This window comes from Otolemur garnettii, unplaced genomic scaffold (genome assembly GCF_000181295.1).
Source record: "Otolemur garnettii isolate 467f Iridium unplaced genomic scaffold, OtoGar3 scaffold00198, whole genome shotgun sequence".
NCBI lineage: Eukaryota > Metazoa > Chordata > Mammalia > Primates > Galagidae > Otolemur > Otolemur garnettii.
This window is the reverse complement of record NW_003852593.1, coordinates 2,340,262-2,350,223: the sequence shown is the minus strand read 5'-3', so window position 1 is coordinate 2,350,223 and position 9,962 is coordinate 2,340,262.

The following is a 9,962-nucleotide window of genomic DNA, read 5'->3' as shown; positions in this document are numbered from 1 at the left end:
ACTAATACACTCAACTGGGAAAGATGGAAAGGTTTTCCTCTCACGCAGGAACAAGGCAGGGATGCCCACTCTCACCACCGATGTCGTTCAGGCTAGCACCGGAAGTCCGTTCAGTCTAGCACGGGAAGTCCCCACCACAGTAATTAGGTGTGGAAAAAAAGCATCCACATTGAGAAGGGAGAAACAAAATGACCTCTGTTTGCAGACCATGTGATCTTATATGTAGAAAACTCTAAAGATGCCACAAAAAAACTGTTAAAACTACCATTTCAGCGAATTTTCAGGACACATATGTTAAAATTATGATATTGAGTCAAAACAGGTTGCAGAATATCCACGCATTACAATTATATATACGTCGATACAATTATGCCTTGCATGATATTATATGTGTCATCAGGGGTGACATATGCATGTAAGTAAAGTTGGACACTAAATATAAAACAGAACTATTATTGAACGATATACATAATGCGGCAAAAGTACACAACTACTCATCAAAATGATCATCACAGAATTCAGTTTATTTTTCGCTAGGGAGAGAAGGAGGAAAACAGAGAGAAGGACAAAGGCAGTTTTAGAAGGATCTTGAATGTCTGCACTTCGTTTTTGAAAAGAGGAGGAGATAGGAAGCCAATAGTTCAGCCATTGGAATTCTCTAAAGCTGAGCAAAAAATATGCGGCTGTTTGTTAAACGCTCTTGACGATATTTTAAAATACCTCATGATCTAAAAGGAAATGGAATGGCCCAAGAAGAAAGAAGTCGGTGTGCTGATATGAGGATCTCCTGTCATAAATAAAGCCTCCCACCCAATCAGCCCACGGCAAAGCCTGCCAGTCACCAGGCCCCGCTGCCCACCCTGCTCTCACCAGCAGCTTGTGACTGCCTCGCTGTCACACGCAGAAGACAAGCAAGGTTCACTAAGCACAGGAGGAAAACCTCCCCTGTGAAAGCCGGAGAGCAGATGACTCCAGATGAAAGAAAGAAACTCTTAGGGAAAAGTCTAAGTAGAATCCTCAGAAAAAGTAGAAAACATGTTGTGTTTGGAATGTGCAAAATTCTATAGAAAGGGCATAACCAGAAGACAATGAAATAGTCTTGGAAATTGTACAGATCTTGGAAGATAAAGTCAATAAAAAAAAAAAGATAAAAAATATGAGCAGAGTTTGAGTGATGTAGATCAGTCCAGAAATTCCAGCGTCTGAATAATAACATATTATCATATTTTTTTTAAACAGAGTCTCACTTTTTTGCCCTTAGTAGAGTTCGTGGCATCACAGCTCACAGCAACCTCAAACTCTTCAGCTCAAGCAATTCTCTTGCCTCAGCCTCCCCAGTAGCTGGGCTACAGGCACCTGCCACAACGCCTGGCTAATTCTAGAGACGGGGTATCGCTCTGAGCTCAGGCAATCCACCTGCCTCAGCTTCCCGGAGTGCTGAATAATATTATAAAGATGATGACAAGGATGAGAGAATCATTGTGTAAGAAAAACAAGAATCAAACAAAGTTACCAAAAACAAATTCCAGAATTGAAAGTCTCTAGATTGAAAGGATACATTCACTGCAATAAATATATAATATTTAAATATAAATATATATATTCACATCTAGATACAGCATCACAAATGATAAAGAGAAAAACCCAAAAGTGCCAGAGGGAAGAAGAGGTAATATTATAGTTTACTTATATAAAGGTGAGGGTCACTGGCATCAGAATCTTCATTCGCACCAATCGGAGAAGACAACAAGAGTTATACGTCCAAAGGTTTGAAGAAATCCTATTTTCAACCTAGAATAACACAGTGGCCAAATGTGAGGGCCCTGTAAAGCCTCAGAAAGAAACTTATCCTCAGCAATACTCTTTCTTAGTAAGATATCTGAGCTATTCTCTGGCACCAAAAATAAAATAGTAAGTAAACCAGACAAAGGGAGCCAGACCAGACCAGGGATTTAATATAGGAAAGAGAAAAGGTGAAAACCAAAATCATCAGTAGGGATCAGTGCAGGTGAGAGCTGGAAGAAGGAGCAGCTCGGGGTGGTGGGGACACTTGGGTGAGGACAAGGGGAACTTTTTAAAATACCCCATTGTGGGCAGCGCCTGGGGCTCAAAGGAGTAGGGCACCGGCCCCATATGCCAGAGATGGCGGGTTCAAACCCAGCCCCGGCTAAAAGCTAATAGAATAATAATAAAGATAATAATAGAATAAAACTAAAAGAATAATAATAAACTAAATAAAAACACCCCATTGAATAGAGACATTGTGCAGGTTTAATATTTCTTTTCAGTATTGAAAAAGAAACTGTAAGCAGAAAACAACATGAAATTCAGAACCCCCACAATAAAAAGTAGCCTTTTAAGTTTATAATCACAGTAATGTGACTACTTTGACTTCCAGTTTTACGATCCCCGTACATGCACAGGGCAGAAGATTCGTGTCCAACCTGGAAACTGCAGGAGAGCCTGTGCAGGCAAGAGACGGAGGGGACGGAAGCCTGAAGGAAGGGCCCTGCGGTGTCTTCACCTTTATCTCACCAAGCCAGCAGCAAGAAATGCTGTCTCCACAGTGGAGAAAAGAAGCTAACGTGTTACTACATCACTTCAACTTGAAAAAGGAACCGAAAGATAAACAAGGAGAAAAGTAATCGTACACGATAGTTCCATGGAACCAGAATGATGATTCATATCAAAGAAGCAATTCCTTGTCTGTCTGAGCAGAATAGAGAATTGCCCAAATTGAAAAACAGAACATTGCACACATGTGATGCAGTCATATGTAACTGATCCCCCTGCTACACAGTTGAAGATGGAAAAGCAAAGTGAATTAAAAGCCCCCAGAGCCATATCTGCCTACTCTGCTGTCTTCCACTTAATTTATTAACCCTATGCATGTATGACATTGAAAAAAAATCATTTATCAATACTTTAAGCATATGTGAAAATAAATGTCTCCCAAAGAACAATAAAATACTATATGATTCATTATATTTGCAAAAAAAAGATTAAGTTTTGGTATGAGAACAAAATTTGTATAAAATAGAAATCAAAATGCAAATTATACCATGCCACACTGAAAATGCACTGTTTTCATGATTGGATATTTGGAACTCTGTATTTTTCCACATAAAATTAACTGATTTTCTTATCTGTAACTTGTGGTTTCTATTTCCAAATGATAAGAAAGAAATTCACATTGATATTTGCAAGCACTTCTCTGTGAATAACATATTCCTGATGTAGACAGTCTTTATTTCCAGTAAACATAAGGCCAAGTTAGATAAAATCATAATATTCAGTATAATTTTCTTTTTTAATATGTTCCAATTGAGGAATCTTTTTTTTTTTTTGAGATAGACTCTCACTTTGTCACCCTCCGTAGAGTGCAATGGCATCACAGCTCACAGCAACCTCAAACTCCTGAGCTCAAGCTATTCTCTTGCCTCAGCCTCCCAAGTATCTGGGACTACAGGCGCCGGCCTCAACACCCAGCTGTATTTTTAGAGACAGGGTCTCACTCTGGCTCAGGCTGGTCTCAAACCTGTGAGCTCAGGGCAATCCACCCACCTCGGCCTCCCAGAATGCTAGGATTGCAGGCGTGAACCACTGCGCCCAGCCTACTTGAGGAACCTTCATATACTGCATGTGAATCTGGATCATATACCTGCAAGTCAGGTAGGTAGAAAAGTTCATCCTGAGGCTTCAAAATGCTGAAAAATTATACTCTTTAACTCCCATTTTCTTGCATTTCAACATCTGCTTTCTCTTTGCCTTCTCGTTTTGTCTGTTAGTCATTGTGGAATTTCACCAAATAATACATAATTAAAGTGTTCAAAACTCCACAGAGCTCTTGATCACGCCAGGGAGTGATGCTCAGCTGAGTGAGCAGCACACCAGGTGAGTGCCCAGTTCTGATACACTTATCTCATCATCACAAGGCAGAGTGTTGGGCTATATCCAAGAATATAGGGGGGAAATCCATGCTGACTATTTCTGTAAGCTCCCCCTCCCCAGAGCTTTGTCATTCCTGATGTTTATGAACCTCTCGGAATACTAGAAAAAGGACTTTGTTGTGCCCAGGAATTCCCAAAGACCACACCATTCGCTAGCCGAGTAAACAGCTAATAAATAGACGAGTCCTTTACTGAAGAGTCAGCAGCCTTGAGTGCGTAAGGGGTCGGGTTTTTGGGCCTGGTCTGCATCCTGGTTGGCACACAGGCTGTCCAGGTATATCCGGGTAGGGTAACAAGCAAGCATTGTACAGAAGCAGAATTTTGTGGTCAGTTATACGTCATACCTTTTTGGTTTAATATTTCCCTCCCCCCTACATCTTATTTTCAATACTTTCCCCCCATACATCTTAGTTTCAGTACTTTCCCCACCTGGTATTGTTTAAAAGTCAGTCCAGAAACAGTTGGTACCTCCCAGTCTGTTTCCCAGGGAGTCACCCAAGCAAGAAATTTAGAGTGAACTAGAAGCAAGAAATTAATTAGTACTTTTCCATCTATTTTGGGAGTGAACTAGACTTTATTTATTTATTTATTTATTTATTTTGGAAAGCTTGCAGTCCAAAAATTTGCCAGGAGTTAACTGGTATTTTTACATCATAGCCTTGGCCTGATACCTTTCTGTCTTAGCCTATGCCCTTTAGGCCTATTTATCAAGAATAAATAACAATAACAGCCGTTAATGTCTAGAAAATGTTTCCAGTTAGCCAAGGTACCTGGTAGGACCACAGTCCACTATCCTTTGTAGTTGGGTGTGGTCATGTGACTTGCTTTGACCTTTTAAATGTGAAAGTCACTTGCCTCCTCTAGTTGGAAATTTTAAGTCAATGATCAATTAAACCAAGCTTTTCTCCCCTCTGCCTTGGCAAACTGGCAACACATCATGCCAGCCTGGTTTCTGCAATGAAGACAGCACAGAGCTGAGTCAACCAACCTGTGACAGGGTAAGTGAAAATAAACTTTCTCTTTTGAAGCCATTCTAACTGATGCAATAGCTAAATCATACAGGGCTCTCAGTCTCAGCATCTGTAAGTCTTCTGTAAAAGTTAACTCATCTCATCCTCATAGCCGCCTTATGAATCAGATGTTATACCCATAATTTTCTCAAATGGCAAAATTCAGAGAGGAAGAATGAATGAATGGTTAAGTGTTAATACTCAAACCCTGCGATTCCAAGTCTGCCTTCATGCTCTGATGACTCAGATGACCGATTTTTCTCAAATTAGTAACTCAACTGTCATGGGTGCCTATTAACTGCCAGGCCCCCTGCCTTAGGTACTGGAAATAAAGGGTAAACACGACAGAAACTAGCTTACATTACAGTGGAAGAGAATTAAAAGACCTAAGTGAATAAATAACAATTTCAGTTTATTTTGAAGAACTGAAAACACGGGAATGTGAAGAAGTGAAATAGCTAGAGAGGCCTCTGTGAAGGCCGAGTTTTGAGTTCAGTCGAGGAAGACAGGCACAGGGAGGCGAGCAAGGGTCTCTCTGCAGGAGAAGCGCGCGCATCCGCGGTGCAGAGGGGAGCTGGGAGGGGAAGGGAAGAGATGGCTGGACAGGCAGGTCATCTGGCAGGACCGAAGGCTCCTGCAGGACACCAGAGCAGAGGAATAAAAGCATTAAGTTTGCTTGGTGGAAGGACCACTCTTGGACGTGGCAGGATGGATAAGAGGCGAACGCACGCAGGTGGATGAGCCAGGAGCAGCCTACATCTACCGACGGTGAAGGACGAGGTTTTTCTCCATGCCTACACTTTTCGACCCTACGCAGTCCTAGCCACAGGAGACCTCTCGCTGAGTTCGACCACAGCCCACCCGAGTTCCTCTACCCGGTGTCCTGATTCCACGCTCTGACTCCGCAGCCGGGCCAGATGGCATGAAAGGCGCCCTCTCCCTTTCTCCGTCCCCTCCGTAAGCGATAGGGGGGAGGGGGGGCGGCCCCAACTCCTGCGCGCTTCGCACAACCCTAGTCTAGGCCCAGCTGGGCCCGTTCTGTGCCGGGCACCCTGCAAACTGCCGAGGCTTCCTTGACGAGCAAAATCCACATGGCGCGAGCCCCGGCGGGAGCCACAGCCCGGAGGCAGCCACGTGCGTGGACCTGTCGGGCAGATAATATGCGCGGGCGACATCCCGCGAACGATCCCACGCTGGCCTGGGTCGGCTGCGGGAGGCCTCACCAAGCACCAGCGAAAGGAAAGCGAAGCTGCACGTCCCCAGTTCCCGAAGACGCTGGGTAGGCGGGGACGCAGCGGCGGGCTACAGGCGCCCGGGGCAGCAGCCGCCGGCGCCAGACCAGCACCGGGCCGCGCCGGCCGCGCCGGGTAGAGCTCTACTCGCGCCGAGCCGACCGCGCCTGCGCGCAACGACGCCAGGGACCTCAGGCGGTACTGCAGCGCGACCCGCCGCCTCCCCGGCGTACAGCGGCCGCGCATGCCCAGTGCGCTGCTCCTGCTCCCTCCTGCCCCGCCACGCGTCCCACCGCCCCGCGGGGACCCGGGCTGGTTGAGCTCCGCCCGGAGGGCACAGATGCCCGCAGTGCCGCTAGGCTGGAAAGGGCGTCTGGGACGTGGTCCTGGCTTCAGCCACGCTCTGGCATATGACAACCTCTGCAAAAGATTGCTCCAGTTACTCTAGTTTCACAGTTGAGAAAACCGTCTCAGAGACTGGCAGTAACTGGCCGAGATCACACAGCTGGGAGAGATGGGTTGTCAGTGAGATCGGATTCCGACTCTACAGCCTGCGCCCCAGGACCGCGGAGAGAGCTCAGCTTGATATCAGGGCTGTCAGTACCTGGGAGGCCTTCATCCCTCTTTCACTAAGGCTCAAAGATGAGCAAACGAAGGCTCAAAGAAGTTAATGGAAAGTTCTGAAATGTTTTAAAAGAAAAGGAAAAAAACATTTTCTTGGATGTACTTACTATTTATGCATAAAATCGTGAAGGGCATGAGATGGGCAAGCCTGTGCTCCCAACACTGGCCCAAAGTTGCTGGCCTGAGTGTTAGAGACCTGGCCCTTTTCCAAGGAATGATGGTATTTTAATCAAGTAATATAATTAATATTGGGGAGTGCTAGAGGCCAGGGAAAAAATAAAACTGGACAATGCAGTGTGGAAAAGAATACAAAGCAAGAGAAAGAATGGTCGATCCGTCACAGATGGCTCCAGAGGCCTTGCTCTGAGCCACACACTCCTCTCTGCCAGAATTCAGAAAAGGACTCTCCGCCATCACAGTTTGTAAGTGACTAGGATGATCTAAACCCACACTGTCCTTCCTTTGCTTCCTCAAACGTGCCCAACTGGTACCCACCTCGGGACCTGCTGTGCCCTCTGTAAAAGCCCTCTTCCATCCTCCTGTGGCAGGTTCCTACTACAGCTCAGGGCTCATCTTCAAAGTCCCCTTTTGTGAGCTTGTGGAGGTTTGTGGTCTAGAACCCTCAACCACGTCAATGCTCCTTGAGGGCTGAGTCTTTTTTTTGTTCCTCACTCTGCCCTCAGCACTGAAGCCTCACTCAGTGTTTCAAATAAATGAACCTTGGCTAACAACTCTCATACTAAATGATTCCAAACTCCCTCTTTGACCTACATCTCAAGCAGTCATCACTAGGAGGTCTTATTAGGTACTTAGGCTGCTATAACAAACAAAAACCAATTGTCTCACAGAGCTAGAGGGTAGAAGTATAAAATCGCGATGTTAACAGGACCAAGCTCCCTCTGAGACCTCTAGGGGAGGACCCTGTCTTGCCTTTCCCAGCTTGTCAGCAGCTTGGCCTGTGGCTGCATAACCCACTTCCTGCCTTTTTCCGTGGGGCCTTCTCTGTATCTTGTCCTCACAGGGCATTCCCCACCCCAGTTGCCTCTTCTCTTCCTACAAGGACACTGGTTACATTAAATAACGACCTCCCCTAATGACATCATCTGAATTACATCTCGAAAGACCCTATTTCCAAGTAAGGTCACATTCACAGGTAAAGGAAGGAGGGGTAAGACTTCAACATATCTTTCTAGAAAACATAATTCAGCCCTTAACGGAGGTGATCCACAGAACACACACAGACACACACAATTTCAGCAAGCTAAGCTGGAGAGTAGGAAGGTGTGAGGAGCTGCCTTCAAGTGGAAGAAGCCAGCAGTGGTTTACGTTTCTGGGTGAACATTCCCTGCATCAAAAGACTCTTGGGGACAACACTCTAACCTTAAAGGTTTCTGCAGAAGTGGTTTCTATCCCTGCTCAGCTTTTTCCAAGTGGTACACATCCCATTTCCAGACCTTCCACAAAGCATTTTGTCTCACTGGATTTGGGCTCCTGAAAAATATGAGAGTAACATAATTGGGCCCTTCCTATGGGCCAGCGACTGTGCTAGGTCTTGACTTGACTTCTCTTGCTCACCGCTTCTACCTGCCTGAACTGGGATTTATAACCTGCTCTCACCCCAAAGAAAGTTCCAGGAAACCCAGAGGAACCCTTTCATCAATTCTATGTGAATTAAGTGATCAGAACTGTGATGCATGAGTGGAAGTTACAGGAAGAGGCAACAATTTGGACTAAAATTTAGGAAAACATTCTCTAATAACAAGACTTTGGATTTTCCAATATTTATAATTAACAGTTTTTTGTGATTTGGCTCCTTTTGCCACTAGAGATTTTCAGACAGTGGCCAGATTAGCTTCCCAATACCCATCCCAACCCTGCCCCACTCTTGTGGGAGATTTTGAACTCCCTGGCGTATTCTCTCCGATATGAACGCTGCACATAAATGCGTTTTTCTGAGACAAGGTCCAGGGGCTTCTCTGAGCCCTAGGAGATAGAAAACCAGGCGCCCAGCCACTCCCCTATCAAGAGAAGACGCACAGCAGACCCGTGTCTGGGCTGACGTCCCTTGGCCCAGCTCCTGGCATTTCAGTGGTGGTGGCCAACGCCGTCTTCCTGAACTCCTCTGCTGTGCAGAAGTGCGGCCCACCGGCCACTGCCCGTGCATGCTGACCTCCAGCAGCCAACCAGAAGGTGCTGGAAACCATCCTCGCCCCTCCACATGGAGGGTCTAGAAATGAGATGTGTACAATCTGGTTCCAGAGCTTTGAAATAAACTTTTGGCTGTTAATCCTGAAGAATATGCATTTCCCGGTGACAGTGCTGGGGAACAGATTTATATTGTAAGCAGCAGCGTCTGAATCGCTAAGGATGGCGCCCTGGCAATATGGCCTCCTCCTTTCCTCCGGGAGGACGTATTCTACATATATCTTCCTTCCAGAAGATCGAAGGTGGTCCTGTACGCGGTGGGGTGCTAGTTTCCCCGGAACAGTACTGGAGTTGGGGGGAGAGGGGCCTGGAAACAATAAGAACAAAAACCACGACGGCATTAAACGAGCTCACAGCATCTCCAGGCTCTCCCACAGTCTTTGTCTCATCTGACCCTCACACATCTTTGATGTGGCCCCAGGCGTGCTGTTCCCACCTGTAGAAGTGACAGCTCTGAGTCGGGGAGGTCAGGGGACTTCCTCGCCCAAAGTTCGGCGGCCAGGCTGTAAAGGAGTCATTTGGCAGAGTGGGGATTCGAACCCTAGGCTCCAGGCCATCTCCTGCATCGAGGCGCTCTCGCTTCGCTCACCCGCGGCGGGACTGCTTTCTTGGCCAGGCCAGGCTAGAGGTCAGCTGCGCGGCCGCTCCTCCTCCGCAAGGGGTGTCCAAGCGCAGCTGGCCGAGGGCAGACATCGCAGACTGCGGTGAGGTCGCGCGGGTGGAGCCCTGCGCGCTTGGGCCGAGAGGCCTGGCTTGGTGTCCCCCCACCCTCCGCCCTGCAGAAGCCTGGCGGGGGCCGGCACCGCCTTAGAGACCTCAGGCGCCGGCCCCGCTCCAGCTGCGCGGCCGCGCTCAGTGCGCACGCGCGGCGCCGGCCGGGCTCCGCCCCCCGGGTAGGGACCTACAGCGGGCGCGGTGGCGGTGGCGGCGGCGGCGGCGGT